The sequence below is a fragment of the Camelus bactrianus genome, chromosome 35, assembly GCF_048773025.1.
Source record: "Camelus bactrianus isolate YW-2024 breed Bactrian camel chromosome 35, ASM4877302v1, whole genome shotgun sequence".
In the NCBI taxonomy this organism is placed as follows: Eukaryota; Metazoa; Chordata; class Mammalia; order Artiodactyla; family Camelidae; genus Camelus; species Camelus bactrianus.
In genome coordinates this window covers 17,629,587-17,651,591 of record NC_133573.1, presented here as the reverse complement: position 1 = coordinate 17,651,591, position 22,005 = coordinate 17,629,587, and the positions used below count along the sequence as shown (strand labels likewise).

Sequence of the window (22,005 nt, the reverse complement as noted above, 5' to 3'; positions counted from 1 at the left end):
TGGTGTACAGCATAATGTCCCAGACATGCATACATATACAAATAATCACTTTCATATTCTTTTCTATTAAAGGTTATTACAAGATATTGAATACAGTTCCCTGTGCTATACAGATGAAATTTGGGTTTTTTTTTAAATCTGCTTTTAAATATAGTGGCTAACATTTGCAAATCTCAAACTCCCAAATTTATCCCTTCCCACCCCCTTTCCCCTGGTAACCATAAGATTGTTTACTATGTCTGCAAGTCCGTTTCTATTTTGTAGATGAGTTCATTAGTGTCCTGTTTTCTTCTTTTTTTAGATTCCCAATGTGAGTGATATCATATGTTATTTTTCTTTCTCTTTCTGGCTTACTTCACTTAGAATGACGATCTCTATGTCCATCCATGTTGCTGCAGATGGGCCCTATCTTTTGAATACTTTATGTGTGGTTGACTCTTCAACAACACAGGTCTGAACTGCATGGATCTGCTTATACCTGGATTTTTTTCAGCAGTAAATATTACAGTGCTACAGGATCCACGATTAGTTCAATCAGTGGATGAGGAACCACAAATGAGGAGGACCTTGGTACAGAGGGGGTTGATTATATGCAGATTTTTCAACTGCGCTGACAGTCAGTGCCCCTAAACTGTGGCGCTGTTCAAGGGCCAACCATACATTTTTTTTCAATCTGTCTACAAGCTGATACTGACTAAAATATTTCTCTGATAATATCACCTCTTGTTTCAAAAACAGTTAAACCTTCCCTTTCATCAAATTGCAAGTTCTCTCTAAGTTGTTCCACTGATTGTTAATAGTTTGCTATGCTTATGTTAATAAAAGGTCTGGTTTTATTCCTCATAATCCTCTCCCCATATCCACCTTGTGATCAAAACTGCAATTGCAAATGTTGACTTAAGCCTTTAAAAACCAGCATGCAACACTTTGAAAGTTTATTTAACCATATAACACTTTATTCAAAGGACATTCCCTGGGATTATTGTTTCACAGAACCCAGTCTGGGAAACCTTAGGTTCCAATATCTAATCAAAATTCTTTACCCTGATGTTCAAGGATCTCAAGGATCTGGCTTTATGCTCTCCTGGCTTTATTTCTCAATTCCACACACCAGATATACTTTGAGCTCTCTTATCTCAGCCTTCACACATGCCATCTTCCTTAACTGGGATCCTTTTCCTTACCTCCTTTGCCTATCTTCACGCCAAGCTCAGAGCCTACTTTTTCCAACCCCACTTTTCTGACCTCTCCAGTCTACAGAATTCTGTCTCCTAAACTCCTGTTGCGACTGTCTGTACAACTCATTTGGCAATCAATGAAATACTGTCAATTGATGAAATAACTGTTTCTCACTGATAGTCATGTTACCCAACTGTAAAAATGTTTACGTACAGTTCTCCCAAGATTGTACACTCCGTGAGGACCACTCTGCTCTCTTCTTACTGTTTCTCCCCCAAATAGTCTGGTACAGTGTCTTTAGCACAATGACTGCTGAACACAGATTAATAATTGCTTCTCCGGTATACTCACCAGCCTCCTTTGGACAGTAATCCCCATCTAACCCAAAGTGATAATGAGGATAGCTATTTCAACTATTACGGTTCTTCTCTTCCACTCAAACGCCTACTAATTGTGCCAAGCATTCTTTCCCAGTGAATTGGGAAAGCACCGATAACTCCCACTAACTTGAAAATTCCCCAGAGTCCTTTACTTTTAACCTTGTTAAACACCTGCTTATATGTAGAAGTAAAATTAAGTCTGCTTAATATGTTTTGAATAAGAGCTAGCAGAGTCACAAGTAGTTAAATGCCTGCTATAAAGTTATAAGGAGAACTGTGGTCATACTGAGACAGGGAGGAAGGGAGCTGGGCAAAGCCATTCAAGGAATGACACAGCAGTTAGCACCAAGGTGGCAGAAAATTCAACTCCCAACAGACCGTGTGGCCCAAGATGGCGGGAGACTTGACTTCCAGATTATATGCTCATTGTAATATATTAATATGGTAAGTGGCACTCCCACAGGTGCCATGACAGTTCCTAGGCTGACCATGAAATGTCAAAAAGTGGGCAGTGGCCCAATGCCTGGGAATCCCAGCCCCTTGCCCAAAAGTAGTTGGGATAATCCTCTCACTTGTTAGCATATATGAAGCTACTGAGCCCATAAAAACTCTCACTCCCTCGCCTTCTGAGATGGCCCACACTCTGTCTATGGAGTGTGTATCTCTCTGACTGCATCTACCTTTACTCAACTGTGGCTCACTCTTGAATTCTTTCCTGTGTGAAGCCAAGGACCCACACTTGGCAGGATACACCCCAGGGACTCAACCGAGTCCTGGGACATGGTCATCTTCTCGTCTCACATTTTCCTGTGTCAATATCTGCAAAGTGTCTCTCCACTTTTCACGATCCTGGACAGTGGCATTCCAAAGGGTGCCTTAGCTTAGTTGGTGTTCATAAGTAACTTGGGTGCATATGGACATATGACAGCCAAGGCCTGTCAAAGTCTGCCTCACTAATCTGAAATCACAGCAGGACAGAAATACCGGAGCCTAATAATCAAAAGAACACTCACATGATTGAAGGAGAGACAAGTGTAATAAAGGAAATACTGATAATACAATAAAGTGCTGGATTATCCTTAAGTCAGTGGTTTTCAACCAGGAGTGATTTTGCTCCCTCAAAGGATGTTTGGCAATATGTGGAGGCATTTTTGGTTGTCACAACCGGGGCTGGGGTGTTACTGGTATCTAGTTAGGCCAGGGATGCTGCCAAACATTCCAAAATGCACAGGGCAGGCCCCCTACAGCATGTCAGCAGGGTCAGGGATGAGAGGCCCTGCTCTAAGATCATTAATGGGACCTAATGAAGTGGGGAAAATTCCTCAGCTGAAGGAAGGAAAAAGAGGTTAGTGTTTCATTTAAATGCATATTAATAATTTTATAAGCAGGTTGCCAATCATTTTAGGCAATCTCCACTGTTTTTTTTGTTTTTTTGTTTTTTGGTAATATGCAGTGGAGATCAAAGCTGCAAAATCAATTAACAGGAAAAAGACTTAGTTAATATACAATTCATGATCATTTGGCAATTTCTCCTTACTGTCGAATGACACAGCAACGCACGATATTAAAACATTTTTTTTTAACATTGGAAAAGAATGACAGCTTAAAATCATCTTAAGAATAGCAAAAGCAGTAGTGTTACTCATGAGATCTTGCCTGCTTAGTCAATAAATAAACCTCATTAAATAGAATTTGGTCCTCATGTACTTATGTTATCTAAAAAGGTATGCTATACAAATCCCTAAATGGTGAGATAATTCCTTCTCTTTGCTTGTCTATACTTCCTAAATTTTCTGTAGTTAGTCAATTCTCACCTGTCACCTTTGGTTCCAAGCAACCACTGCTTTCCATTACTGTGAAGTAGATTTGTACTTCCTGACATTTCATGTAAGTGGAATTGTACACTATATACTTTTGAGCGTCAATATGCTCATGTTGGTGAACATTAAGGTTGTTTTCGGTTTTTGGCCATTATGAATAAATAGAAAATAAATAACTTATTCTTTAAATAAATAAATAAATAGAAATTATTTTAAAATAGTAAATTCATTTAAAAATATTTACATTTTTAAACACGAAAGAGTTTGTAGTCTTTAATCCATGCATAGAGCGACATACTGTATAGAAACAATTAGATTCAAATAGTCACATATAAAATACTTCACTATGGAGTGGTTTAAATAAACTGAAACATTAAAAAAAAGAGAAACTAAAAGTCTAGGAGTAGCTAAATAAATTTTGCTACTATAGCACATACATATAGTCAAACTTCTATGGAACTGTTATAAAGTATAATGCTGGTGAGTACTTAATGACATAGGTAAATGAAAAAACAAAAAAGATAACACTATTTATAGTAAGATCTAATTTTCCCACTTAGACAAAACATATTGACCAAAATGTATGATTATGCTACAATAGTTATCTCTGAGTGATAGAATATGAGTGATCTTAATTTGTTTCATACAGCTTTACATTTAATAAATTTCTAAATGCAGCATAAAAATTTATGATCAGAAAAAAAATCAATCCACTTAGATGTTAGTGAACAAGTATTTGAATTAAAATTAGTTCATAATAGAGATCAGTGAGTTATCTTTGTATGTTGATTTACACTATGTGAACAAATACTATTTAGCAATACAATTACATATACCAGGGACTCCACCCGCTACCATATGGTATCTCGGTAGATTTTATTCTTGGCTTCTCTCTCCCTCCCCTTTCCCTCAGGTTAGCGTAGGGGCTACTGAGGACCCCAGGTGTAGAAGTCAGCCTGCTTCTCTGGTATGCAACACTTTTGCGACTTTATAATGGATGAATTTGTTTTAACTGAATCATGTATAGCAGTTAAATGACATTTGCTCCTATGCTACATTTTTAAATGATTTAAATTTTAAATGCAGTCATTTAGAACTTATTTAAACACCATAGGCAGCTATTCATGAAGTTCTGAAGAAAATATTAAGCACAATAAACAGGTAACTACAAAATCATCCCATAAACCCTTTTGTAAATAAAGAAAGCCCTCAAAGGTCATCTACATTATCAACTCTGACAAAACAATCTGAAGCTGCCCAAACTGTCACAAAAATAATTTTCACAGCCTTGAGATTCAGATTATTAGTTATATTATAGGTGTTTAATTCACTAGTCTACATGGTTGATGTTGCTTGAATAATTTCCCAATACAGTTGCTGACAACCTGCAACAGATGTGGTCCCCAAACCTGGCTGCCTGCATCAGACACTGCAGACCTGTATCTATCAGACCTGTTTCACTCCATGCTTATCCACTGAACAAGTCCAGTGAGTTTCCTGAGTCAATGATGGGCTACCTGCTCTGTCTCCAGGTGTTCTCCTGAGAGGTTAAAAAAAAAAAATAGCCCCCAACTCAAACTATCCTTCAGAGTACATTCAGTCAGTGAACTCTTTAAAAACCAATTCTTTCAGAAAGCACCCTAAAACAATCTTCTTAAAGGAGTGACATTTACAGAGAGCAGCCTGGGGCTTATCTGAGTGGTGCAGAGATAAGCTTGGCTTGAACAGAATGGCACTGGGTTATGTAAAAGGAAGAGAGATTGAGTGAGTAATGCTGAAGTCAGACCAGAGGGGACAAGAGCACAGGGCTTCCCTGCAATTGTATTTAAGTAGGCCCTATACTAGGGGACCTCTCCAAGTCCAGCTCTTCAGTGAGGCCCGAACAAAGGCATCTATGATTCAACAATGAACACACACCAAATTTCTCTTTTTGTAAAAGGGCATATGTCAATAATTTCTTAAAAAATATACTAGGAAATATGGCTTTCTCTTAAGTTGCAGTTCTGCACGTGAAGGTCTTTGGAGTCACTGTGATTTCATTCTTTGTAAATGCTAAATTTTACTCAAATATGATAAATTATTTTCCAATATTAAAAAAATAGAAAGGAAAATTTAGGAAAACAAGCCTTCTAAACACAAATTTACCATATTGGATAATGAATATTGTTAGTATCAAAGTAGAAAAAACTCATTTTTCGTTGATTAAATAGGTTGAATTATTTATCATTTGTTACAAGGCCAATAAAATCAGCCCACTATGATAAATTTCATTTTCACCCTTCAGGTGAAATGTCTCCATTTATTGCTCTAGTCTCTTTTTCCACTAAATGTTCAAAGACCCTTGGCCATATGCTGATAAAGTCTAGTCAAAAAGTCTGTGATGTTTTGGATTTGAGCATAAGGAAAGAGCTTACAGTCCAAATAGGAAACTACTTTTCTTTTCAAGATAGTATTTAATCTAAGAACAAAGGATGAAAAAGGCGTGGACTAGAAGGAATAACTCTTTCATTATTTACAACATACTCACAATAGATGATGAACAATGCATTTTAACAGTCATATGTCCTAAACCACATGTGACAGAATTAAAAAACGGTGCCACTGAAGAAGCCAGAAGTGGTGGAGGAAAGTGTCAGCAAAGAATTGTGTTTAATAGAAGAAATTCACCATCCTCTCTTCTGTTTGAACAGTGTTTTTGATTCAAGGATGGTCTTCATAGCACAACTTGTAATGATAATTACAGGAAACCACATAAATGTCTAACATGTGGTGACTTGTAAATGCATTTTGGTCCATTCACATAATGGTAAGGTAAACAGTTATTAAATAGAATGTTTTTCAGTGATATGAAGAACAAATACATATTTAGGTAGGCAAGATAATGATGAAATTGTCAACAAGTTATCCTTGTCATAGAATTATGGGTAATTTTTATTATCTTTATATTTATCTTCAATTCTTAACTTTGATAATAATAAACATTAAAATCACATTTAAAATTTAGAGAATAAATCTGAGTACTTTTAGGGATGCAGGGAGAATCTAGGTGGGTTACAGTGAGTGATAAATGATAATTTATCTCAACAATTTTGAGAAATGTATATTTATTTGGAGATAGTTATTAGTCAACATTCAACGAGGCTAAGCTCCAGAAACAAACTCAGAAAGCCCAGTAACTTAAACAAAGGCTACATCTCACTCATGCAAAGTCCATTTATCTCAGGCAGCCCTTCATCCTGCAGCCACCTCATGTAGGAAATATGTCCTCCAAAACTGCCTCAGCAGAGAAAGAGAAAGGTAAAGGGGACACACTGGCTCAATCCATTTTACAAATCAATGTGCACATTTCATTGTCCCATCTGCTCATATGGCTCTCAAACTTACCTCAAGGGAGAATGGGAAATGTAAAACAACACACAAATATTTGGTGAATGATATTTGGTCCCTGCTATAAGAGTTTATAGAAAAGCTAATTTAAAATAATTGAATCATGATCATTTTTCACACACACACACACACACACACACACACACACACACAGCATATATCATACACATCCATAGTGAAAAATCTACCTTGAACTTCACAACGCTCAATTCTTCATGCTTTTCTTTGGTTTTCAAAGTTTCTAAAATGAACATATATTTATTTTCTTTTCCAAGTTGGTGAACATTTAAGGCATCCTCCACAAATTTTCACTGTGAACATTCTTAAACATGTCCACTTTTAAGCAAGTGTGAGTCTTTCTCTAAAGTATATATTTAGAAATAGTATTTTGGGGCTGTACATCATATATAATTTTACATCTACACATGCAAAAATGTACATATATTTTAAATTTGTATAAACGCTGACAATTTGCATTCTAAAGTGGCTGTGCATACAAATACAACAAGTGAGAATTTTGATTTCAGTTTCCACATATCCATACAGCGGATGAATGTGAAGTGGTATCTCTATTTCCATTTGCATTTCCTTAATTGCACTTGAGGTTGGGCATCTATACATATATATTGCCCACTTGCATTTCTTCTTATATAAATTTTCTTTTGATTTACTTTACCTTGTCTCTATGTATTTCTTCACACAGAAGTTCTCAATTTTGATGATAAAAATCTGCCTTTATGGTTTTCGGTTTTTGTGTACTAGTCAAGAAATCTTTTCAAGGTCACAAAGATAGTCTTCTATATTTTTTCCTGAAAGGCTAATTTAAAATTTTTTCAAATTTATATCTCCAATTTATCTGGATGTTCTCTGAGTGTATGTGTGTGTGGTGTGAGGTAAGGATCTAATTTTATTTCCTCCACGTATAAGTCCTTGTCTCAGTAGCATTCACTGAAGACTCTTTCCTCTCTCTACTATTTTTAAATGGTGCCTTGTTTGCATATAGGAGTGAAGTGGGGATGGGTGAAGAAAGAAAAAGTGACTGAAGGGAGCAGTTTAAGGAAGTCTCACCCTGGGAACCTGAAATTTAAGTTGTGACCTGAAGGATAATGACAAGTTAAACAGGGAACTTTGTTGTGGAGGTGAGGAACAGGAAGCCCTGAAGGGTCAGAAGAAATATAAAAGCAAAGACTATTTTCTATCTCTCTTCTTTTTCTTTTTCCTTCTTTCTTTCTTTTTCCCAAAGAGTGAGCAGCCTTTGTGGTGGCAGTTTGGGGTGGGCACCGCCGAGGTGAGGGGGCCTCGCCTCCTGCATGCTGGTAGATGCCTAGACAGCCAGGTTACTTCAGACTGCTCTTTACAAATAACATTCTCCAGGAGCATCCATGTTGCTGTAAATGGCGTTGTGTTGTCGGTTTTTGTGGCTGGGTAGTGTTCCATTGTATGGATGTGCCAAGTCTTCTTTGCCCAGTCATCTGCTGATGGATGTTTGGGCTGTTTCCATGTCTTGGCTATTATGGGTGGTGCTGCTGTGAATGTTGGGGTGCGGGTGTCATCCTGGAGTGGGGTTCCTTCTGGATGTGTGCCCAGGAGTGGGATTCCTGTGTCATATGATTGATTGATCCATTATGGATGGAGGGGATGATGGTAACCTTGTCATCAAAAAGAGGTTTGTGTCTCAGGCAGAGCTAGATGAACGGTGCAAAAGGAGGCAAGAAGAATGGGAGAAAGTTTGGAAACCTGAAGATCCCGAAGAATGCCCAGGGGAGATTTATGACCTTCGGTCTCTGTATGAAAAGCTACAGGAACAGAAAGACAGGAAGCAGCAGGAGTATGAGGAACAGTTCAAATTCAAAAACACGGTAAGAGGCTTAGATGAAGATGAGATCAACTTCCTTGATGAGGTTTCTTGGCAGCAGGAACTAACAGAAAAGCAGCGAAGAGAGGAAGAACTGAAAGAACTGAAGGAATACAGAAGTAATCTCAACAAGGTTGGAATTTCTCCAGAAAACAAGAAAGAAGTGGAGAAGAAAGTGACTGTGAAACCCATAGAAACCAAGAACAAGTTCTCCCAGGCAAAGCTGTTGGCAGGAGCTGTGAAGCATAAGAGCTCAGAGAGTGGCAACAGTGTGAAAAGAGTGAAATCGGACCCTGACCCAGGTGACAAGAATCAAGAAGCCCCATCCTGCGTCTCTCTTGGAAGCACATCCCTAATTGGTCCCTCCATCCACTGCCCCTCCGCCGCCATCTGCATCGGCATCCTCCCAGGCTTGGGCGCCTACTCTGGGAGCAGCGACTCTGAGTCCAGCTCAGACAGTGAGGGTACCATCAACACCACTGGCAAGAACCGTCTCCTCCATCTTCCGAACCAACACCTTCCTCGAGGCCCCCTAGCTCCTCTGTCCTTACCTCAAGGAGCCCCGCCCCAAAAGTAGACCGGACAGTTTATTTATTCTGCCTCCAGGCACTACTGCCCTCAGAAAACTCCTTTTCCTGCTCCCTGTGCACACCGTGATGTTTTTAACCTCATCTAAAAATGTGCAAGAATCTACTTGTGGCCGAAATTGTTTGGTTTCTCTTTCCAACCTGTACAGAGGCCCAGACCTGTCCCATGGCCTCTGTCCTCACTGATGAAATAGGGCGAGCAGAAATTCCCCTAAAAATGCTGTGGGAAGATAGGCACTAGCTGGCTTAGAAAGGGTTTGGGTTTGGTTGCTTTCTTTTTTTGTTTGTTTGTTTGTTTGGTTTTTTCTTTCCCAACATCAGAAAGAAGAAAGGGCAGTTATTGGACAGATATTATTTAAACTTTCTATTCTAGATGAATGCGCCGTTTGGTTATACTGCGTTGTAGAGCATGTGGCGGGAGAGAATGACCCAAGGGATGGAATGGCGCGTTGCCCTGGAACTAACTGATTCTTGATGTTGCGTGACTAAGTAAAGATTCTAAACCACAAAAAAACCCCACAGAACAAAACAAAAACGAAAACAAAAACAAAAACAAAAACAAAAACAAAGAAAACAACAACAACAAAAAAGAAAAGTTAAACAGGTGAAGAGGATAGGTGCAGGTAGAGGTGAGGAGGAGGGAGCAACCATGATTCAAAAGTAACCATGACTCAAACAGGCACTCTAGTGTGAAACCCTTGAACTCTTTGAAAATGCCGTACCTCATTCAGTGCTCCATAATACCTATGAATTCAATTTGTAAATGGCTTCTCAAAATATGTCCTCTCAATCGTTTTAAAATTCCTATCAGCACTCTATACATTATGAAACCTTATCACTGCCATCTACTTAGTGACTGAAGAAAATTTCGATGTGTGGAATGTAAACAAAAATAGAAGCAAAGGCTAAATATATACAATGACAACCACCAGTTGCCAAAAGTTGTTCCCAACCCTAATCCAGATAAAATTTCCTGAGCTTTGAGAAGCTACCTTAAACAAACTTCTTTAGCAACTCTTCTCATTTGAGATACTGCTAATTTCTAGATAGGCAGAGATTTCAATAGATAATTACCTTGTTTTATTTTAGAAAAGCCACTTGGAAGAAAAATTTTATTTTGTTTCATTATTTTTCTTTATAACTAGGATGTCAGGCCAACAAAAGTTCCTGTCTTCTTTTCTCCTCTGAATTTAAAGAAATTTTACACATTTTGTTATGCATCAAAATCAATTTGTGGCAATATTGCCTTTCTTTAAAGAAAAAACAAAAAACCAAAAAAAACCTCATAGCCAAGGAAATGAAGCTTAGAGTAAAACTACAGTTTCCTCCCCCCCCCCAGATTTAATATACTTAGTGTGCCTACACTATAGCTTAAAGTAACTTCCAAAGAGTTTTGAGCCATTGAAATTAGCACACCCTAAAAGGAATCGAGCTGTCAACAGAAAACCCATAGGAGAAAATCCATCTTAGGTGAGTCCCTCTTTTGTAGTTATCTAATAGCCCCATAAATTAAATAAGGACATTCTTTCCTGTCTGAATCACATGTATTACATAATTACTTTCTTTCCAAGCAAGTGAAAGAAGCAAGAAGGAAGAGCTATATAAAGATTACAATTAATAATGACAGGCAGTTTTCCACCAGATGAAGTCTGTACTGTGAGTTGCATAATCAGTACCTCAGCAAATTTCATTCTCTCTCCAAAAGTCATGGCTAGGCAGAGTCAGAGACAGGACTTCTTTTCGTTTATTTTCTTTTGCTAAAGATTACATATATACATATGCATTAAAGAAATGCAGAAAATATAAATCAGCAATTAGATGAAAATAAAAACCACATGCATGACAGAGAAGAGACCTCACCATGGACATCGCTTCCTTCACCCAGGTTTTCAGTTGAGCACATGGCTACCCAGATAAAAGACTGTTTCCTGGACTTCTCTGAAGCTATGAGTGGACATGTAATTAAATTCTGACTTATTAGGTTAAGTATTCCCTCCCTCTTCCCCATTTCTTCTTGCCTGCTTCCTTGGAAAAGACATGATAGTTGGAAGGGACAGAAGGAATAAATCACCCAGGATTCCTGTAACTGTGAAATGGAATTTAGTTTTGAACTAGTCACTTCCATACTTCTCTTTATGGGAGAAAGAAAGCTTAGCTTTTTAAAGCTTCTGTTCTTATATTCCTTGGTACCTGCAGCTAATCCTGATTCTGACACCTATCTAATCCTAATAGCACCTTACTTTTTGTTACCTACCTTTTGAGTTTTAAAATAGTCACAATTATGCACTACCTCTTTAAATTTTTTGTTCAGCTTGTTTATTTTACTTTGGGAACATGGAGCATATGGGAGGCTTCCTTATTTTCATTAATTTAAATAGTTTTATTCTTTTACTGGAATTTTAAGTAGGTGTCAGAAGAAGGATATTTTTCCTTGTTATTGTCAAAACTTTCAGCAAAATCAAACATTGTACTGAAAGCCAGGCAGTAACTTTGCATGAATAAAATGGCTGGGGTGAGACTGTGAGAAAACCCAGAAAACACAGGCACGTTCCTAGTCGGGATCCACTGTGCAAGTCCAGCAGATGGCTGGCATTGAGGGAATGAGGGCCCAGGATTTAATAGGAACTCTGCTAATTTTCTTTTTCACTTTTCAGTTTTATTAGGTAGAATTTGTTACAGTTTGACTGTATATATACACTATATTGCATGTAAATACACATATACAATATACTGCACTTTTTTTTGTTAGCATATATGTACTGATTATTGTTTCTAAGAACAGTTAAGAGCTTTAGCTTTTTAAACTTACGTAGTTATCAAAGGAATAAAGCCAAATATAAAATAAGAATTAACAGAATGTGGTAATCCAATCATAAATGACAGTCAAATATGCTTACACATATTCAAGAAATCAATCATATAAGTTATAAATAATAAGTAGTTCATTTGCTAAGTTTTAAATGATTTTGGCAAGGAATTATGATGAAGTAAATTAATCCCTACACAGAGCACACCTGCCTGAAGGGCAAATTCATAGTAGAGGCAATAAAAAACAGAATTTTTTGTTCATTTCAGAGGCTGATTACATTTAAAACCAGGCTTTGAAAAATAAATAAATAAAATCAGGTTTTGGATATCAGAGTGCCTCAAAGACTTGTAGTAGCTTAGTTGGATCAGGGTTGGAATCTGAACTTTTGATGACTGTTGTGCTGGGCAGAATAAAAGCACCCAAAAATATCTATATCTTAATCCCAGGAGTTTGTGAATACATTATGTCTTGCTCTCCATTTGGAAGAGGGTAATAGAAGGTATTGCTGAAATAGCAGAAGGGACAAGCCTAACGTGAAACATAAATGTACACATTCACTTGATTTCCTGTATGAATTTTCTCCCATTTTGAAGGTATGAACAAAAAATTTGCATTTCTCTGAAAATAAAATCAACTGGAAACTGAAAGAATATCTTTTTTCATTTTACTTTCCTAGTAATTCATATTTATTGTATTTTACCACAGAATTTGTCCATGACAGATTAGAATAAACAAAACAAGCAAGTGAAAAATAACCATTCTTTCACCACACCTAGTTTGAAAAGCACTACTGTTGGCCAAAGGTTTTCAAAGTGTGGCTCAGGGACCAAGAACCAGTAGCATGGGAGCCCCTTTGGAACTTATTTACAATGCAATTCTCTGACCCTACGCCAGATTTAGTGAATCCGAAACTCAGGGGAGGGGTCCAGTAATCCGGGATTTAACAAGCCCTACGTGATTCTGATGCTTGTAAAGTTGGAGAACCACTGCTTCAGGATATGCCACTCTGTTAACTAACACTTACATACTCGTGATGTGTGTCAGGCACTATTCTAAGCATCCTGCATGCATAAAATCATCCAAAGATACCTTTATTATTCCCATTTTACTGATGACATAATGGAGGTCTGGAGAGGTTAAAGGGCTAACTTAAGGCCACACAGTTACAGTAGCTACACAGTCCATGTTCTTAACTGTTACACTGTGAAGACTGACTGACCACATAGGTGAATACTAAGAGATAAGGCATTCACTAGCTAGTGCATTAAGCTTTTCAGGAAACAACTGCTATAACACAATTTAATCACGTGCCTCTAGAAAGTTGAGAAACAGTTCTAATTTTATTAGCATGCCAACTACGGGGACATATTTGCTAATATGGTTCTGTCAGAGCCTTTTATATCATATTATGGGGCAGCCATCTTTTTGCCATGTTGAAGCTCTGCATTGTTGGCATGTTTAATGCCTTGTTTACAAGTAACTGGAAAAACATTTATTGGATTCTTACCATATGCCAGCACTATGCTACACACTAGGGGATGCAAAATACATCAGACATAAGATAACACACAGAAAGCACTTAGGATATATAATGTGGTACAGAGGATGGAAAATCACGCAATAAATGTCAGCTCTCATGATCATTAAGCTGATCCCTTCTGCTGTTGCTTATAATAGTGAAACACAGGAACGCAACTACAAACCCAGACAGAACACAGTAATACTGCAGCATAATGCTTAGTTGTTCTGTAATACTAATACTTTCATGCCAGTTTTATTAACAGTATTAATATGAGTGAGAATCTCCTCTCCCCACCTTTCCTCTTATTTTTCCTCCCCCCACCTTTCCTCTTATTTTTCCTCATCCCTGAGGTTGAGCACCCTGAATGCACGACTCCATTTCTGAATGTTTTCAGGATGTCATCGTAAAGCTTTTTCTGGAACTGAATCATGGATTCACTTTTTTCAAATACAAAGGGACAGAAATAAAAAAGATTTTCCTAAGGAAGAACTGAGAAGATGCCCAGTGGTAGATGAGCCACTTCCTAGAAGCCAAGATTCCCAAAGTGAAAAAAAAAAGCCATTTAAACACTGTCTAAAAATTGTACACTTTGCAAATGTTCAGCATTCAACTTTTGCCTTCAACATTCTATTTATGTAAAGTAAGACAGAAGAAGGTGAAATAAAATGGCAAAACGGTTAACTGAACGAAGGGAAACACTTCCAGCACTAGTCAATGTTGTAAAGATCTGCCCAAGAGCCTGGGTTATTAAGGGTTTCATCCATTTTTGTGGCTTAAATTTTTTAATTAAAATTCTATCTGAGTTCATGTGACAGATAATTCGGTTCTAGCCCTGAAGACCTCTACTATCTGTCTGTATGGATTAGAATAACTAGGCAATCATCAAATTTTTAATTTACTGTATGATGGCAGAAATAGCCTAAGTAACTGAATGGCTGATACAGTGACAGCCCTGAAAATTACATGGATCCAAACACATCAGAATCTGAACTGAACAGGGCTTGACAGGCAGTGCTATCATCCGGAGTCACCATTCTATCAGTCATTTTGCCACAGAATGTACAACTGTTTGGAGGGGACACATGAAGCCAGATCACTGTGTAGTATGAAACAGTTACCACAGAGTCTGAGAAGTCACTGCCAGTTATCAGAATGTTGTAGTTAACTTATCAGGGCTCCCAACCTCAGCTGCACTGAGATCCTGCCTGACTCCCCTGTGAGGTCCTGAACAACAGGAAAGTGATAGAAATAGCCCCAAACTACACATTCTTGGAGATGTCTCACATTCTCATTTTTGCCTCACCCCCGGTTTCCATCTGATTTTTATGGAAGAGAAGTCCTGGTACCTCCTTCTTTCTTATAATGAATGAAATGGATGTGCTCTACGTTCAGCCCCTCGACTTACTCACTGGATCCCATGTCCTTTTGTCTATTTAAGGGCTTCCCTAATGACAATATTCACTTCTCTCCTGCCCCACCATTTTCCATCCACAGCCCTGAAAACATATTGTACTTTTCCTCATTAAAAATAGTCTCACCTGATCTACAACTTCCTCTAACACCCAAATTCTCTACTTCCCTACACTGCAAAACTTGCAGAAAGAATGCTTTCTACCTGCTGTCTCTATTTCATCTCATCCACTTCCTCTTTAGAATCACAGTTAGCCTTTCATCATCCACTGCACCAAAACGGTCTTGTCAATACCACCTAAACAGTGTCGAATGCAGCAGGCAATTCTCTCACAAGACCAATCAGTAGTTTCTGAAGGAACTGACCACGCTCTTCTTTTTCTTGAAGGGCAATATGTACATTCAATTTATCCTTCTATTTCCCTGCTAGATCATTCCCAGTCTCCTTTGCTGAATCCTCTTCATCTTCCAGACTGATAACAAACAGAGCAACTCAAGATATATATATACATCTTGGAACTGATATATATATTCATATGCCATAATATGGAACCATATTAACATAATGTGGAACTGAGAGTAATGTTTGGATTAGAATGGCATCTGGACATATCTATACTTGAGTTAACCATATTATCTCCAAAGCCTAGAGATGGCGTTCGAAATAAATCTCAATTAGGAATACCTGAGGATAGACAAATCATGGAGACCACAGACATCCAATCATAAATAACATCTCTCTTAGATTACTTATATTAAATATTTATAAAGGTCCATCAATAGTGATTAAGTTTTCACAAAATATGGTCTATTTTCCTCATATTATAGAAATTATAACACGAAGAGATATTTATATACCATAATCACAGCTTTTAGATGAAGGTATAACTAAAATAAACATATAAATTTACATACTTCTCTGATATATTCTAGGCAAGCAATCTGTTCTTTCTCCTAAAATCTCATGTTGACCCCTCTAATTTAAACGATAGGTTCAAATTTTTCCTTCAGTCACACCGATACCAGGATCTGGATGTGCTGAGGTCAGTTGGGTTTTTGTTACTATCATTCCACGTTAGTGTTATTTCTTTATATTTTTCCTCTTTTGCTATTTTATTTAAGTAATATATCTGTTTTACTGAATTGTGACTCTCTAGTGTCATTGTGTAGTCCCTGACATTCAAAGTGTGATTTGCTTTGTCAAAAATGTCATCTTCTTGTCATTTTTAAAGAATACTTGCTACCATTTTAAATAGTGCTTTTTAAATAATAGTGTTTTTAAGTGTTCTACAATTTTTTCCCATTAACTTTGAAGAGGAAACTATTTTCCAGAACACATTACTAATTCTGAAAACTTTTCTTCTGTTTGTAGCCATTTTATTAATTATCTCTCAAACATGTCTAAGCATCTTCAGACCTTCTTATGTCAATTGTTCATGAATAAGACCAGAGATAAACTTGGACATCACAGTAGCTGTGGTCTGCTAATATAAACGTCTGACAACTCTGAGACAGTTTCCTACAGACTAAAGTTCTCTAAAACTACGTGTTCACTTCTAATACCTAAAACCCGAAGTATAACTTTGTTAGGCTTTTTATTAACTGAAAATAATTTACCAAACTTCAGAAATAGCTAATTACTTCTGTGTCTTGAGCCTGCACGGGAAAATTCAAGATGCATTTTTTTTGTAAGCACAGAAGAAACAGCAACCATTGAAAAAGAGACAAAAAGAGTTTCTGCCATGTTTTTCCCATGGGTAAAGACGTTAATCCACAAACCCTGGCAGGGGAGTTAGAAATGAACTGATACTTCACCCTTTTCAAACTTTTTTACTAGATGGCTAAAACATGCTAGCTATGACGTTGCTGCAGAAGTATAATTTCTTATCTTTCAACTCAAACCATCTGACTGTCAAATTCTCTATCACTGCCAGAGCCAGTCTCCCCCCATTTGCTCCTATGAAGGCATTCTCGGTATCATTTATTATGTTCCTAGTCTACTGCCAAACTGTGACATATCAACACTGAGTCTGTCTCCATTTGGTCCTACTAGAAATTCTCTGCAATTGTGGTGGTTTAGTCTCAATTTACTGTCATTTCTTTTTATTTAACCTCTTCCTTTTTATTCTAACATAATGAGTTCCTTAACTTCTTTTCACTGAAGAGTTGAGATTTGAGCATAGATTTAAAGAAGATAAGGGAGTTCACCGTGGAGATATGTGGGTTAAGTTGCTCCAGGAAGAGGAAACAGCCGATGCCAAGGCTGTGGGTGGGGTTTGGGGGAAACAACCTGAAAATAAATAGCACTGATGTCCTTTATAGAAGGGCACATCAACCAGTCAAATAGGTAACCAGGATTTGAGGGGAAAATTTACTTTATTAGCTGAAACCGGTGGTTTAGTCAAGCCAAAGACAAACTTCTAGACTCCATATTACTTGATATGTTTTACTAATCCCTAAAATGTTATTTTTATGTGATTTAATAAGAAAAATATACTTTAGCTGAATTTTTTTAAAAGCTCTTTTTTTCTTTCTTTTATAAATTGTACGAAAGTTTTTAAGGTGATTATGAAGACTAATCATTTGTTCACAAATGTACGGACTTCAAATCATGAGTCTCTTTTGAGAATTTGTAAGAAAGTGTTTTAAATGCTTCAGTTCTCTGCTACCCAATTATAACAATGCTAAATTTAGTCAGATTTTGGTTTGTCCTTATCTGCACAATGATGATAATCTCTAATTTGGACTTTCCAATATAAGCATTGTTATGAAATCGTCTGTAGTCTAAGATTGCTTAGAAAAGGCAAAAATAACTTTAATTCTTGCAAATCTGTACAACAATATGCAGCATAAAAAGGAGAAAAGGCTCATTGCATAACAACTCAGTAGAACAGTGAATATCCTCAAAGCATCCTTCCAGGGAGTCACCCAGCCTGAAAAACAATTTTACTTTATTCAAGAACACTTAAAAAAAACTGTAACCCCCAGTAAAAATTTCATGAGCCATTCTGGTAGAGGCCATACAAGGAACAGAGAAAGTAGTAAGATATTTAACAAATAAGTATAGGTCAAATTTATACCATCACCTTCTTAGATTCTTTGGCTATATTAGGTTTACTTAATCACCTTTATCACTTAATACAGAGATCCTCCTGAAAGCAAAAAAATCTAGCCAAAAGTTATAAACTTCATTCCTGCAAAACCCAGGAAAGCCAGTGAGCTCTGGCCTAATGACCAGGTTATTCCTCTTGCCAGGAATGCTCTGTGCATGCACACCATGCACATAGACATACCCTATGTAGACAAAGACTTTATTATCAATTTCTGAGACATCATCTTCCATTCTCTCACCTAAAATAAAATTACTTTTCTTTCCAGACTCAATCAATTATATATTTTAATGTCCTTTCTTCCTCTGTATCTTACATTACATCCAAATCTTCATTAAGTAATTTGTCATCATGACCTTTCCATCATCGGAGCACGGACACTAACTTATTCAAAACCAAGGTATATAGCATGAGTTTGGGAGCTACACACTCATTTTCCAAGCAGTTGCAAAAAGAATTTACATTATGAAAGATGAACTAGACGGCTAGTTAAGCATGAAGTCAACATGATGACGTATCCTAATGTTTCTGTTGGGGAGAATTTGTTTGGTAAATCTTTTCTGTTTTTTTCCTTTTTTTCTCCCAGGCATAATAGAATTGTCAACCAGAAGTATTTCTTTTATTCCTTTTAAAATTCCATTTCTCCTTTTTTTTTTTTCTGTACTTGATATATCATAGATATAGGTCCACCACATGTCTTTCAAAATTGGATCCCAGTCAGTAAAAAAGGAGCAGTTATTAACTGCTTTGAACATTTAGCAGCCTAACATATACTATTGTTTCAAATGTCTTTCTTTTCTAGAATGCAACTGTTTAACAGGCTTTAAAATTCTTCTATAGATTTTAGGCCCATGCTCTTTATTAGGACCACTTGATTTGAATAAGTATGAATCCTACAAATAAAAAATATATGAAAATTTGCTAACATCTAAAAATAACATTAAGAAATGTTTAATGACTAACTGTAGGCATTACATAAAGTAGTATAAATAAGGACTACCATTTCTGGTCTCCCACAATCAAGCAGATTCTCTGGAGGCTATTTCAATAGGATGACAGCAACTAGTTTAGGGTACAGCTCTAAATTCATCCATGTATATCCTCATTCATTCATTCACTGCATAATTACTATGCTTTGACTGTGGCGACTGGCACTGAGCTAAGGGCTACACATATAATAGTGAGTAACACGGAAACAGGCCATTGCTCTCACAGAACTAGAGTTTGTACAGGAGAGTGACAGTAATTGAATAATTGCACTTTGAAATGTACTCTTACAAACTGAGATAGGAGTTGTTAAGAAAGAGACCAGGATTCCATGAGAAGTGTTTGGAAGGAATTTGACTCAGACTGGGGTCAAGGAAAGCTTTCCTGAAAAAGCAATCTTTTAGGAGAAATCTAAAGATGATTAGTTAAAAAAATAAAGATGATGGTTATAATTAGGCAAAAGACTTGGTGAGATGGGAGTGAAGCAAAGAGAGGAAGAGTCTTCAAACCTGAAGGAAAAGCATGTGAAAAGCTCTTATGATAAGATGCGTAATTAGTTTCTTATTGCTGCTGTAATCAGCACAAATTCAGTGGCTTAAAACACAGATCTATTATCTTACAGGTCTGGAAGTAAGAAGTCCAAAATGGATCAACTATGGAACTAAAATCAAGGTGTTCCTTCTAGAGTCCTTGGGGGAGAGTCTGCTCCCTTCCCTTTTCCAGCTCCCAGAGGCTGCCTGTATCCCTTGGCTTGTGGCCTCTTCCTTTATCTTCAAAGCCAGCAACAAACAGTCTGATATTTTTCGTGGCTTCATCTCCATCTCTTTGACTCTCTTCTGCTTCTCTTTCTCACTTGGGATCCTTGGACCATTCAGATAATCCAGAATAATCTCCTAAATGTGAAGTCTTTAATTTAATCAATCTGCCAAATTCTTTTTCCCACGTAAGGTAACATAGTCACAGGTTTCAGGAATTAGGACTGTGGACATCTTTGGGGAGCCATTATTATGCCTACCATGAGATCATGTTTCATTTAAAAACTGAAAGAAAGTCAGGGTAGCTAGGTACAGAAAGTGAGGAAAAAGTGGTACCGGATGAGGCTGGCTGCTGGGGGTGGGCCAGGACCATGCTATGCACAACGTTATAAACCATGTCAAGAGTTTCGGTCTTTATTCTAAGAACACTGAGAAGCTATAGAGACAGTGAGAGGTTAGATTTGATATTTTAAAATACCTCTCTGGCTACTGGGTAGAAAATATATTTTAAAATAGCAGAGGTTCAGGGAAAAGATGATCAGAGCAGCAACAACACATATTCATATGATTAAGGTTATTATTCAGATTATTGAAGTCATTTCAGGTCTTTTACTTCATAATTGGGCAATTCCATGACTTTGGTTAAATATCTGTCTGGTAGTTTAATGGGGGGAATGTCAAACGTTACAATATACAACATACCATTTATACAGAAATAGTACCAGGCATGATAAACAGTCTTTGTATTCTTATATTGCTTCTATTATTAATTACTGTGTATAACTCTAGTTGTATGCTAATAAATTAGGAAACTTAAATAATATGGATATTTTTATGGAAAAATAAAAATTACACCTAAATATATTTCTATCTTAAGCAGAAATATAACATGTAATTCAAGAAGTAGAAAACCTGGATAGATTAAGAATGCTTGTGAACAGTGAGTCAGGGAAGATAATTAAAAAATGGGGTAACAGAGAGGGCAGGACCAAAATCATGTTGGGCCTTGAAGGCCATCCTAAGGATTCTGGCTCTTACTGTAAGCAAAATGGGAAACCTTTTCTGAATTTTGAGAAGAGGAATGCCGTGGTCTAACTCCGGCATTAAAACTGGCTGATATTTTGAAAATATACAGCTGGCAGAGGGTAAGCACAGAGGAAGAGAGGCCAGGAAGAGACTGGCAATAATTCAGAAAAGAGTGATCGTGGTTTAGGCTATGTTGGTAGCAGTGAACACTGTGGGGAGTAGCTGGATCCTTGTTATGTTTTGAATGGTTTTCCGATGGATGTGAGAGAAAGAGCTGTCAAGGGTGACTCCCAGGGTTTGGCCTGAGCAGCTAGAAGGGTGGAGTTGCCATCAATAGAGACAGAGAGACTGACTGACTTGGGGGCTGAGGGAGATCAGTACCCCATTTAAGAGCACGACAGGGAATTCTACTGGACCTTCCAATGGTTAAGCTGCTGAAAGTGAGTTTGGAGCTCAAGGGAAAGGTCTAGGCTGGAAATACAAACTTGGGGGTCACTGGTAATTCAACAGTATTTAAAACTTTTGAGGCTAGATGAGATCACCAGGGGAGAAGAGTGATTGAGAAAAGATGCAAGGACTGAGTCCTGAGACCCTCCAGTATTAAAAAGTGGGAAAGAAGAAAAAGAATCAGCAAAGGCTGGAATGGAGCTGCTAGCGAGGTAAGAGGAAAACCAAAAAGAATTTGGTGGCCTGGAAGCTCTGCCTCTTCCTCATCTAACATCTCATCTTTCAGATCTCAGTCATATATTTGATTCCCCAGACTTGGTTAGGTGTCTCTCCTAAGTGCCTCTGCAGCATCCTGCCCTTACCACACTTCTCAGCATTTGTCACATCACATTATAACTGCCTGTACGGACTATCACCTCTTCTAAACTGTAAGCTTCTTGACATGAGAAAGTAAGTTTCTCTCACATACAGAGTGTTCCCAGATTAGCATAGTGCTTGATACAGAACTGCTGAATACAAGTTGGTTGACTTGAATTAGTAAAATCAGTACTTACCTTCTGGTTCCAGACATGTTACAAGTATGATGGGAAGAGTCTACCATGATTATCTATGCCACTAGTACCGCACACACATTTATTTTGTTTATTTTTCTATGTAACCACTTGGCATTTTTCAGTGGCATTAACTACTTGGTGTGTCTCATGGTTCTGATTCAGGTAGAGGGGGAAGAA

General features: G+C 37.4%; 1 protein-coding gene and 1 pseudogene across 1 annotated transcript in view; one reads left to right on the top strand and one right to left on the bottom strand.

The window, feature by feature from the left end:
* The window catches only part of GPR158 (G protein-coupled receptor 158), a 304,191-nt gene that overhangs the window by 82,373 nt on the left and 199,813 nt on the right, over positions 1-22,005 (bottom strand). The gene's annotated exons all lie outside the window — the stretch shown is intronic.
* On the top strand, positions 8,366-9,157 carry LOC105076825 (PSME3-interacting protein pseudogene; annotated as a pseudogene).